The following is a 13,305-nucleotide window of genomic DNA, read 5'->3' on the forward strand; positions in this document are numbered from 1 at the left end:
CTTCACCTTCTCACCCCCACCACGCTAGTGTCCTTATGATGTTCTCACTCCTACATACTGCTTCCACCCTTTGATGTTACTCCTCCTCTCTGACTTTCTCCTCCACACTCCTAGTACTCCCCCCTCCATACTACTACTTCCTCCTCCACCCTGCCCTCCAACTGCCACTCGAGCAACCTTCTTTCACACAGTACCATTTTCTACCAAGATACTCCTTACATAACACCACACAAATGCGCACACTCAAACTGGACAACCACATTCACTCCTTAAACAATACCTCACCTGCTCGTCAAATCTTCTCCACAAGCCGCCACTCCCTCTGTCATCCTGCTGATCTCTTGGTCGCTCTCCACCACCACCTCTCCCTTAAAAACATACACTTCTGCTTTCTGTGTCCTGCTTAAAGTAAAGGCTCCTCGCTCTGTAAAGAGTGGTCCCTTTTCCCCAACCAATCTGGCCCTGTCTTTCCTGATCAGAGTGCATATGTGTGAGGAAAAACTTTTAAAAGGGGGCTAGCCCAGCCAACTTTCTCCTCACGGGTTTGCAACATCCTGGGGATGGTGGCCTGGGACGCAGTGTGTCCATTTTCGTGTTCTGGGACTGTAGTGCTTTGGGTCTCCCGGTAAGTCTGTTAAGGGGCAAGGAATCTCCTTTCGCTAGTGGTCTAAGTGGTCCATCTTTTCCAGCTTCAATTTGCTGTGGTTTTCTGTTGGCTCGTGTAGCTCTGGGATTCGCAATGTGAGATGTTGCCTCCTCTCTGCAGCTCGCACCCCCTCTCCTGTGTTTTGGTGGCAGCATTGATGTGTGCTGGTGCTGCTCTGTGTCTTTGGTATGATTCTCTGGTATGTTGCAGGTCAATAGGGATCTGAATGTTTTGTGGGCTAGAAACATCGCAATTGATTCTCTAGTACAGTTAAAGAAAGACTGGCATGCATCTTGTACAAGACGTATGGTTTGAGTTACAGTGGTCAACAAACAAACATTTCAGCATGGGGGCATGAATTGGGGCCCTCTCTGCAGCCACCGTCCACCTCAGGGGTAGGACTGGCTCCCTGATAGACCTCCCACCCCCTTCTAAGAGTTACCGTTCCCTCTTAATTGGGTGGTTGTAATAGTGATACAGCTGATTTTCCTATTGACCCTTCTGCCTTGTCAAACACCAATCTTCATATGGAGGAATTGCAGTCCTCTGCAAAAAGGTTGCTTGAGCCCATACTTGGAGTTATGGAATTGTTTTAATGGCATCACCCCTTGCTGAAACTGGTGTTTTGGCTGCAGTCCTGCATTGTAAGCAGAAGAAAAGCAGATGAAAAACCAGAGGGAGAGAGAAGATGGAGAGAAAGAGAAAATCCAGAGTGTGAAGGAAGGCGGTAAAAAAGAAAAAAGTAAGCGAGTGGGGGAGTGTGGAAGAGAACACTAAAAAAAGAGGGGGAAGATTGTGAGCAGGGTTCCTTATCCCCAGAAAGTGGCTGTGCCACACATACGACGGAGTGAGAAAAGGCTGAACCCCAGCGGAAGGAGAAAATGTAGAAGCTTTATGTGTTGTGTGAAGAGAAAAGGATGACCTTCTCGCCAAGGAAAGGGCTGAGAAAGGAAACACTGAGACCTAATCCAGTGAGAAGACCAGCTGACAGAGAACCTGAGCACTAATCCAAAGAAAAGCCGATAACCTTGTAGAAACAACTTTTTATGGTTGTCTGATAGAAAAGCAGATGGCACTTGGTGTTGGGTGTCCTGACCCACGTTTGGACTATTATGTTGCAACATTTGGTGCTGTGGGCTTAGAAAATCCAAGCTGGCCGAAAAAGCCCACATTGCGCCAGAATCCAGGAAAACCGCGCAGTTTTGGCGCACACCAAAATGTTCCCCTGACCTGCCACCCACCAGTGCGAGCATGATGGGCCAGGAGTGCCATGAGTGAAATGTGTGCCAAAGGAAAAACAGCAGTGCCGGTTAGCTCAGAAAGCGCTTTGAAATCACCTTTGTTTCTCTGAAATGCAAGCTAAAAATGCCTATTTTAAACATTGCAAGATATTCAAAAATCTCAATGAACACCAGCAGACATTTGGCAGAAGGTAGACTTGTGTGCATACAAAATCTGGAAGAGAAAGAGCCCAAAATAATGTTCATAATGAAACTGGCTGAGCTGTGGATGTCAGCAGCTGAAGTGAAATTGGACTTAAAGCCACTAAAATCGAAATGTTTAAAATAAATGAGTGACCACATAATTTGCAACTGTTAAATGTCATAGTTTTGAACTTAGAATCAGCATTCTAGCTGCATGTGTAAAAATTGTAAGTTTGATTTGGATTAAGAAACACTGGGAACAAAAGTGACATTTAGCTGAAGCCTGGTTTAAAGAGATTGAATTCTGCCTGGCAACTACCCCCGACAGGAGTTGAACTTGCTCAGCCACTCTTCCCAGGCCTGGCCTGCATTCTCCTGCCCTCACCAAAGGGAGATGACACCTCTCTGATTGGATTAGGGGAGGAGCAGCTGGGGACTGCAGGAAACGGAACAATGAGCCTTCCTGGGCTCAGGCAAATGTTAAATTAGGGGGGGGGGGTCGTAAATGGCTTCCTCTTGAGAGAAACGGGGAGGGGCAGTGCCTCTGTGAGCAACTTGAGTTGGAGGAAGTGGACAAACCAGAAATTCCACCATGTGCTTTGGGAAACCACACCCCTCTGGGCCAGAGCATAATTTTAAAGATGGATAATTCATAGTACGGACTTGTCAAAATTATATAATTAATATCATTATTCTTGTGATTTTTCTGTGCACATTTTAAGAGGTGTTAGAGCTCTGTACCATGTTCTGAGGCAAAACCCCATGAATTATGGAGATTGCAGACACGGGGTTCACGCTAGAAAAATGAAAATTTACTGGAATATGTGTAGAAAGGCGGTGTACATCTGTCATTTTTGGTAAAAATCCAATAGTGGTAAACCAACCAAAAAGCGCAAAATGTTGTCATTTCTTAATCCAAGCTCTTAGAAACATCAGAGTTGGAACAGAAACTACCTTACGTGATATATGATGTGTATATGTAATGTCAACCACTTGTGTATCTGGGAAATATGTTTAGTTATGAAAATGATTTTCTAAGGTAAAAGCAAAGGAGTGTTCTTTCTGTATGCCATAAAGATGACACCTGATGACTCACTGCTCCCTTCTCAAATCAGGTCAAAGAGAAATCCTTGACCTATCAAATCATGAGTGGGGTGGGCACAGAACGTTAGCATCCACACCCATTTTCAAAAGACATAAAAAGAGCCACTGGAAGCCAGACGGGGACATTCATTTTCCAACCTTCAACTGAATTCCTGCGCAGCACTGTGACGGAGAACTCCAGAATCCAAAACTCCAGAACAAAAGCTCCAAAGAGCTGAACTCTTTAGCAGGCCTCAAAATCTTTTGCAAACTATTCAACCGCCGGGCTGTGCGGTTTGCTGCTTGCTAAGAGTCCTGTGTATCCAGAACCGCAGACCAGGCCAGACCGCTGTGAGCAGAACTGGTGCCTGATTGACCCGCCGAGCAGAGAGAACCGCAGCTAAACTTGTTGACCAGATCCGTGACAAGGCCATTCCTTCAAAATTTATAGTGTGAGTACCCAGCTAGAACTGTGCAAAACCAATCTCTTAGCTTAAAATAATCTGATTCAAAACATTTGAACCTGTCCAGAACTGCATCATAGGAATCGTGTCCCTTCTCCGATTTTAAACCTGTAAAAGTGTCATTTTGCCATTTTGAATCATTATTTCATTTCTGAAAATCTACCTTCACGAAATCGTCCATATCTCTTGAACCGTTTGTGCTAGGAGCAGGGTTTAACTTTAATTTTAAAGCTAAGATTCTAGGCTTTCCAAAGAACCCAGAACCAACTTTCTTTTATTCATTATACTTATTCCGTAATCGCGCTCGACGCACTCGGAATCAGTGCCGCGATTTGGTTCAAATTTCTTCACTTGTCAAAATAGCAGCTTCTTGCTTTCCTTTGCTGAAATTCGTTTGCAACCTGACAATCCTTCATAGAGCATTGCTAAAGTGATCCTGAACTAATTTAAAGAACTAATTTAAAGTAGCTATCACCCACCCTGAATCTCTTATAGGGAATTAAAAATTATTTTTAGCATATCTTTCCCTTCTTTGCAAACCACATTTAAAGTATTTTGCCTGTGTTTTAAAATCATCCCTGTGATCTAAGCTTGCTAGGGGGGAACTGAACTACATTTGATTGTATTCCTGAGAACTGTGTGCTTTACTTCCATCTCCTTATATTGCATAAAGTGGGGGAGTGAATTGCCACAAGGGGAAAAGTGAACATATTAGCTTTTGTTGAACCCATATCAGTTTATTCCTGTGCTGCATTCTTTTCCACCTTGCATTTCCTTGTACCATATAAAGCATTCTCAGCTACCTTATCTTCTATACTACTCCTAAGTAATAAAATAAGTGTGCTAGTATAACATTATCCATTGTTGATCGAAATTATACTCGTAAGTGTGATATCAAATATTAATTTATTATAAGTGTGATATATATCTATTGAATTTTTCAAATAAACCTTTTTAATTTGCAAAACAAACCTACTTGGCTCAGTGGGGTCAGGGGGATTCTAAGAGAGGGGCGTTATACAAGGGTTCATCATTCAGATTATAACTTGTCATAAAAATATATAAATAAGGGTTTCCATCAGCATCCCAGACTAGGCATTGACTTAGCTGTAGTGTTGAATTGAAGCCGTTAACAGAGTGGGGGCTCGTAGCCGGGGATTCTGGATTAGATCTATCACTTGTGCAGATTAATACAGTGTGCTAACTGACAGGATATATAAATTCTGTTGGATCACCACGCTGTGTTACACTGTAAAAACACCCCTCAAAGGAACGCTCTAAGGAAACGGTCTGTTTTGCAAAATAAAATACAAACTTCTGTAAGTCAGGAAGGAAATCAAGTTCCAGAATGACAACCTTGGTAGATATAAAAATAGCCAGAGAACACCTCTTACATAAGCTATTTGTGAGAGGTGAGTGGGATCATCAGGACCAGGCGGTCTGGTTGCAGGCAATCGCACCCCAGATCACTGAAACAGGGTCAGATATATGGAGAGATCGGGGTCCCTTACATGTGGCCCTGAGTGAACTATATATGGCCCCCAAGGCCAAGGATGAGCACAACAAGATTGCCAGGGTAGTGGCATATTTATTATTTACATATGGGAGCCATACAGGACAAATGTGCTGAAGGCCAAGATCTGGCAAATGAGCAACTGATGGCATTAGAGAAGGCCCAATCTGACCTGGTCTCTTCTGAGCAGAGGCTGCAGAGGAGCCAGGAGTCAGAAAATGATAGTAGGCAGTATATTATTAAAATAAAGGAGGATATGGATATCCTGCAACAGGAAAAGTCTGACCAGGATAACAGATTTCTGGCCTTGCAGAAGGAGTACCAAGAAGGTTTGGACGCCCTACTGCAGAGCCAGAAAAAGCTGGAGCAAGAACTGGACTTCAATAGGGCATGCGCAGAGCAGGTAGTCACCCTGCAAAGCCACCTAGATAGGGAGAAGACAGAGAGCAATACACTGATTTTGAAAGACCTGGATACCCAGGCAGAGTTTGAAAAAGAATGCCAGAAAGCTGGTGTCTTTCAAAGGCAGAGGGACGACCTGGCGGCACAGATGCAGGCTCTTACTCAGGAAAGGGATGCCTTAGGCCAGAAAGTCTGCCACTTAAAAAGGAAAATGGAAGAAAATCACCTGGCCCTCCAGGGACTGGATGACCTCCAAAAAGGGCACCACGACTTGTTGGAGCACACCAGGAGGGTGGAAGATGCTCTGGCAAGAAAGGAGCAGGCCAGTAGGGATGGCACCCTGCAGCAAAGACTGGCCCAGTATTCCAGGACCAATCAGGAGGTGCAGAGAGAAAATGAAGCTCTCTGTCAGCACAATGATAGGCTCCAGCAACAGGTAGCCATGCAGGAGAGACTGATAGTCTAGTAAGGCCTTAACTGAGGCACTGAAAGCACAGGCTCTTGTATTGCAACAGGGAGCAGGGGCTGATAGAGGTGAAGTTCACTGGGAAAGGGAAACCCCGGAGCATAACCTCAGGAGCCCTAGTACCAGAGGCCTCCACCTCTCCCAGTCCATAGACTCTGCCACCCCCATGTCCCCTGGCGCACGTGAGCACAGGGCCACAGGGATGGCAGATTACTATACAGCCAAAAGTATGGGGTTCATTTGCCAGTACCTCCCAGGAATGAATGGGCGGGCATCCGGGTATGGGCACCCAAGCACAGTGCAATTTAGTGGGGAACCCCAGGAGAGTAGGCCCACAAAGGGCACCCTGAAAACCTTTGCCCAGTTAGGTCAGTGGGGGGGGGTACCCATCAAATCCTGGTAGCAAGGAGGAATCTGAAGACTCCTCTGAGCGGCCCAGGACACAGGAGACTAGGTCCCCACATTCTGCCAGCCATTCCCAGACTCGCAGAAGATCAGACGGGCACCTCTGGGAGCAGTGCCTCTGAGTCAGAGGATGAGTGGACCAGGGTTACCCGAACCAAAAAGGCCAATTAGGCAAAAAGGGCCTTGCTTAAGGACCCCTTAAAGCAGATCAAGGCAATAAGGAGTGTCATCACCCCTTATCACAAGAACGCCAAGTATTCTGTTTGGGAACACTTGGAGCTCTATGAGCAAATGATGGAGACTTTCCATTTGAAGGACAGCAGTAGCTGCATCCAGTACATCAAATGGACATTCTCCCCAGAATACTCCAGTTTCTTTGCGGGGCTGGAGGACCAAAATCATTCAAGATGGTCCACCTATAGGGCGGCCATCTTGAAACATTTTTCTGTTCATAGAAATCCTCAAGAGGTGGGGAGGATCAGGCCCCACAAGAATTTGTGCAGGAGTTAAAGCATGCTTTTGTGCAGACTACAAAAAGGGTGCGCACCGACAGTAAGGAATTTGTTAATACGTTTTTCCATGCCTTACCCAAATACATAATGACCCAGCTCGTGAGAGACTTTCACGAGAAAAGATCTTTAGACTGGGTCATTGAGCAAGCCACCCGCATCTATGAGGTGCAGAAACCGGTGGAAAATAAGAATCTGCCCAAAAACCCCAAAACCAACAGCACCCCTGCTGCTGCCAAGGTGGCAGAGGTAAAGGTTGCCCCCGTTTTAGATTTGGAGATGGGGGGGGGGGGGCCTAAAAACCTGCCTGCACCGAACAATTCACAGCCCAGAAGGCCCTCGGGCCAGTCACAGATAGGGAGTCAAGGAGGTAATCCCACAAATGGGGTCCCTTGCTCCCCTTGCTATGTAAGTCCCCGCTACACGGGAAACGGACCAATCCTGGTTTATGTGTGGACTTCTCCAGCCCAAGGGGGGGGATCCAGCCAAGCACCTGACCCAGGGAACTTCCCTCCTAACCTCCCACAGGAGGGCAGAAATTCCCCAAACACTGGGCAGAACTTGTTCCCCAGGTATCCACCCGACTTCCAGCCCCAAAATCATCCATCCTTCTTTCCCCAATTCCCTGAGCCCAGACAACCGAATCTGGGATAGGGGAGGCCAAGGGTGGAGGGGTACCCAAATCTTCCCAACCCAGGGTGTTACCAGAGAAGGGATAGCTACCCTTCCCGGGATCAGTCCAGGGGAGAAAACAGAACCCTGTATCAGCCTGAGCGGGTTTCCCAACTTGAGCGCCAGGTCCAAAATATGGCCCGGGATCTGGGTCACATACTGAGGGCTCAACAGAACCCTCAGATTGGCATCCCGGCACAGAATGCCCCAAACTCTGGACCTAGTGCTCCAGAACAATGACGCCCACCGGTTCCCAGAGAGGAGGCACAAGGGGAAGGGGGGGGGGGGTGTAAGGCCTTGGAGGAAGCTTCCTTCCCCACTTGTAAACAGCCCCTGGAAGCCCAGGAACCGGAAACAAAATCTCCTACCCCTGAAAGTCTGCCACCCAAGGAGCAAAGAGGAGGTAGGAGAAACAAAGGACCCAAACAGACTCATTTTGTGGAGGAGGTACAGGTCTTCCAATTTGAGGGAGAGGGATCCCAAGAGGATCCTGGGGAAAGGATCTTCTCCTTCAGAGATGGGGGAACTCCTCCCAAGGAAAAATGGGTCCCACGGGATTCCAATCCAGACTGGGTAGATATGGGGATTGAGCTGTCGCTGCCCATCATCCTATCCCAGAACCAACAATACCAAAAACCCCTAGTTCAAACCCATCCTTGTGACTGCCTTCAAAAAGAGGGGGCCGCCCAGAACCTGAACCAGGGGAACCTAAAACCGCATCAATAGACTGGGTAGATTTGGGGATGGAGCTGTCGCCGCCCATCATTCTATTCCAGAACCAACAATACCAAAATCCCATGGGTCAAACCCATCCTGATGACTGCCTCCAAAAAGGGGTGGGGGGCAGCCCAGAACCGGAACCAGGGGAACCCGAAACCATTTCCAGTTGCCAACTTTTTCTTTCAGATTCCCAAGGCTCTCCACAGAATTCTGCCCAAATTTCTTCTCTCTCAATGTCCAAAACCAGAAAGTTAGCCCACCAGTTGTCCAAAAATGTGCATCATCTGTGGCCCCTTGAGGAGAAGGAGGGAAGATATTATGCCCCGGTACAAGTACAGGGGCAGGGTACAATGTTGGCACTGGTGGACACTGGATCCCAAGCTACCCTTCTGTCCAGAAGGGCCTTTGACGAACTAAATGCAGGAAGGGGGGGGGAAATGCCAGATTCCTCTCACCTCTCTTCCTGGACAACTGCAGAACTTTGACGGGAAGGAAATTCCTGTCGAGGAGACTGCAGATTTGGACATCAAAATTGAGTGACACAAGGTGAAACACCCGGTCATAGTAGTGACTCCAGAGGGCACCCCTTGTTTACTATGGAATGACCTCCTGAGAAGGTTGTCACCCCTAATAGATTGCGTAAACGAGGTCCTCTGGACCCAGACTAGCCGACCAATAAAATTAAAACAGAGTGTCAACCATGTTAGTTTAAATGGCACCTGCCACATGGTTGAATAAAAATCTGACCAAGTAGAATTTCCCTTCCAGAACAACCAAATTCCAGATGTGACAGTAATAGCAGTAGGACAACAGACTTTTGATGGGGGGGGGGGGTGGGGGTCCTCTCTATTTCTGAAAATCAACCTTCCCTCCAGTTTAAGGTGGTATTCCACACTGCAAGGAAACCCTCTGAAATTTTTTACTAATCCACAATCCGACATTCCCACTCCGATAGTCCAGAAAGATGTGAAATCAGCTCAGAGCCTGGCTTATATTCAACAAATTGGAGAGCAGTTGTTCATCCCTGTTCAGTTAAATGATGGGAAGGACTCTGTTCTCGCTCGAGTGTGTGTGAACAACGGTAAGAGCTTCATCAGCGAAGCCATGTTCTGCCAACTCCCAAAAGATCCAGCCATTCCCACATTCAAACTGATAGACAAATAGGAAATTGACCTGAAAGCACCCAATTCCAAACATCTCCTGCCAAGCAGGTGTATGCTCAAAATCTCCATTGGCAACAAGAGCATAGTCCATCATTGTTGGGTCGTGCGAGACGTCACTGCCGCCTTTTACTTAGGCAGTGACATTCTCAATCGCTTTGCCATTAGTTTGGACCTAATAAACTTCAAAGCTTGGTCCCGATTAGCGGATAATCCCATGGGCTTTGATGATCCAGGAAAAGCATTTAGGTCAGCCCAATTGCTACCTTATGCAGTTGAAATTCAGGTTAAAGCGGAAGTCACCATCCCAGAAAGGACCCGACAATTCTCCCTGGAAGTGAAAGTTAAAAGAGGACAAAAATTGAAAAACCCTGATACTTATATGCATCTAAATGCTTCTCTCCAACAGCAAGGGTTGGGGTAAACCCAACTCCACTGGTCAATCTAGAACATGACACCATTCCAATAGAGGTGGATAACAGCGACTTAAAGAGTATTACTCTAGCCGCGGGCACCATTATTGGAATGGCGGTTGATGACCGACATTTCTCCATTGATTTAGGGAATGAACTGTTAGGACCAATCCCCAAGGACTGTTTTGACAGTGACAGTGATGACAATACAACACCAGACGGGATCTTTACCCGGCATGGGGGGGAACTTCCTGGTGTACACTTTCTGCCCTTATGGTAAGGAAGACGTGACTTGTGACTTCAGAAGGGATGAGATGATTTTCCAGGTCCATGAGGGCTGCCTTTCCCACCTGAAGCCTCCAGTCCAAATCAGCACTCTGACCAGGGACTTCTCCACCCAGCTGGAGGAGGCCGCTGAGATAGCAAAACCAGAAGTCTTTCCGGGTTTCAGGCAGATGGTGGGAGAGAGAGTCAACCTAGCTGATGCCTGCGTGACTCTGGAACAGAAGGAAAAGTTGAAACAAGTTTTCTTGGATTTCCAAGATCTCTTTGCGGTAGACTCATATGACTGTGGTCGCACCGACATCCACACAACAAAAATTCCCACGGACCCTGGCATGACTCCAGTGTTTGTGAAGCAATATCGTTTGCCTCTCGCATCCATGGAATCCCTTACTGAAATAATTAAGAACCTTGAGTCCCGGGGAATAATCCGTCCAGTACACAGCACCTTCAATAATCCGGTGCCGGGAATATTGAAGCCAAACGGCCAGTGGAGACTCTGCGCCGACCTTAGGGAGCTCAAAAAATGGGTCCATACTTCCCGATGGCCTCTTCCCTACATTGACCAAGGGCTGGCCCAGATTCAGGGGTCACAGGTATTCACTGCAATAGACCTGACCAATGGATACTGGACCATGCCTGTCAGTAGGGAGGACCAATACAAACTGGCTTTTACCTTTGGGGGCCAGCAGTACACATGGACCCGGACTCCCTTTGGATACCTCAACTCCGGCAATGAGTTCAACATTTTCCTACGCAAGGCCATGCCCGACCTGGGTGCAAGTGGTAACTTGGCTTATGTAGATGATGTCCTCATCAAAAGTTCATTTGTGGAAGAACACATAGCAGAGATCCGTTGTGTTCTGACACAGTTGAGGGCCGCCGGAGCAAAAACTTCCTTTCAGAAAACACAGTGGTGTAGAACCCGTGTTAATTTCTTGGGGCATGAGATTACTCCTCAGGGTCTCTGTCCCCAAGAAAAGAAAGTGGAAGCACTTCACAACTCTGCGGGAACTAAGGAGCCTCCTTGGACTGACTAATTACAGCAGAAAGTTCATTGAGGACTATGCAGAGATCACTAGACCCCTGATTCATCTTTTGAAGGGGGGGGTCAAGTGGGAATGGGGTCCAGAACAATCCGAGGCAGTAAGACAACTCAAAAGAAGCCTCTCACAAGAGCCTTGCCTAGCTTACCCTGTCAGAAACAAGGAGTTCTTCCTGGAGACCGGGTTCTCTAATACGTGCTTGACGGCAGTATTATACCAAAAGCATGACAAGGTCAATAAAGTAATCTCCTATGCGAGCAAAACTTTATTCTCTGTGGAGGAAAAATTCAACGATTGTGAGAAGGCACTCCTGGCAACGGTGTGGGCATTGAAGAATGACCGCCCGTTCATCCAGGGGGAACACATCATAGTGGAGACTCCACACCAGCCTCTGCAGTATCTCCAAAGTGACAGAATCCGGGCCGGAAATGTGAGTAATTCCCGAATTACTTCCTGGATTCTGTCAATGCAAGGCTTTCGTGTGGAGGTCAGATATGGCCAAAACAAGAAGAGTCCCCTCGCGCAAGGTCTGGCTGACTTGCATGATTGTGCCAGAGAAAACTGTCTCGAGGACAAAAGTCTGAAAATCAAGGACAACATGGAGGCATACCTTAATTCCCCACACAAAGTATTTGAAGAAGACAAGTGTGAGGGAATGCCTACTGTCTATGTGGATGGATGCTCTTACCATGTTGACAACAAGGGAGAGAAAGAACTGGTGGCCGCAATAGGGAATGCATGGGTGAATGAGTCCCCAGAACCCTCAGCTGGGTACAAAATTGGTCCCCGAAGTAGTCAGGTGGCAGAATTGATGGCTGGGCAGAATTGATGGCTGTGCATCAAGCCATCCTCACTGCTGTCCAACATCAACTCCACGAACTGGTCATAATCACAGACTCGGATTATGTACGGAACGGGTTTGTGGAGCACCTGGTTAATTGGAAAACCAGAGGCATGTTATGTGCTAATAAACCGCTGAAACATGGGAACTTAATCCAAAACATTGATGATCTGGTCACCTCGAATGGGATGACCATCTACTGGAAAAGGATCAACGGTCATTCCAAAGTAGAGGGACCAGACAAAACTTGAAATGACTTAGCTGATCAGCTGGCTAAAACCGGGGCCATCCAAGGGGATCTAATATAAATAGAGTCCCTGTTGGGGGAAATCCAGGTCACTGCTATCACTAGGTCCCAGACAAATGTTCACAACGATCTTTCAACTGCACAATGGAGTAAGGAGATCCCTGATGCTGATTTAATTGCGGCTCAGAAGGGGGATCCAATAATTGGTAAGTTTTACCAACACATTGAGGACCCTGAGAACTGTCCCCTGACGGATATCGATTACATTGGGAAGGAGGACCTTAGAGTGTTGATGAAATGTCCAAAAATTTTCCGAATCCAAGACGGTTTGTTGGTAAGGAAATCCCAAGCTGGCCATGATCAGTGGGTGGTCCCTACCTCATTCCGAAGCCTGATGTTAAGTCACGCCCATGATGCAGCCACCGCCGGTCATAGGGGGTTTCATACAACACTTGAGATCTTAAGAGAGGTTGCTTACTGGCCACACATGGGGCAGGACCTCGACCAATACTTGAAGGGGTGTCTGGTGTGTGCAAAATTTCAGCCATCATTACTCACACACCGTTAGCCTCTCCAAAAGAGGGGGATGACACTGCCATGGTCAGATTTGCAAATCGACTTCGTAGGCCCTGTGATTCGCTCGTCTAGGGGAAACAAGTACATGTTGACGGTCACATGCTTGTTTATAAGAGGGTGGAATGTCTACCGGCCCCAAACTGCAAGGCAGAAACAGCAGCTGCCCTGATGATTAACCACATCTTTTCCCGTGTTGGTCTACCTCAAAGGATTGAGTCAGACAGAGGTAGCCATTTCACCAGCGAGGTAATGACAAAGATGTGGGAGATACTGGGGGTCAAAAGGAAGCTACATATTGCTTACCGGCCAGCCTCTTCTGGTGCAGTAGAGGGATACAACAGAACCATTGTGAGCATATTAAAAAAGTTTGTGGCAGATTCTGGGCCAATTTGGGATATCCAATTACCTCTGGTCCTAATGGCCATCAGATCTACCC

This window comes from Ambystoma mexicanum, chromosome 5q (assembly GCF_040938575.1).
Source record: "Ambystoma mexicanum isolate Mex_15411 chromosome 5q, UKY_AmexF1_1, whole genome shotgun sequence".
Classification (NCBI taxonomy): Eukaryota; Metazoa; Chordata; class Amphibia; order Caudata; family Ambystomatidae; genus Ambystoma; species Ambystoma mexicanum.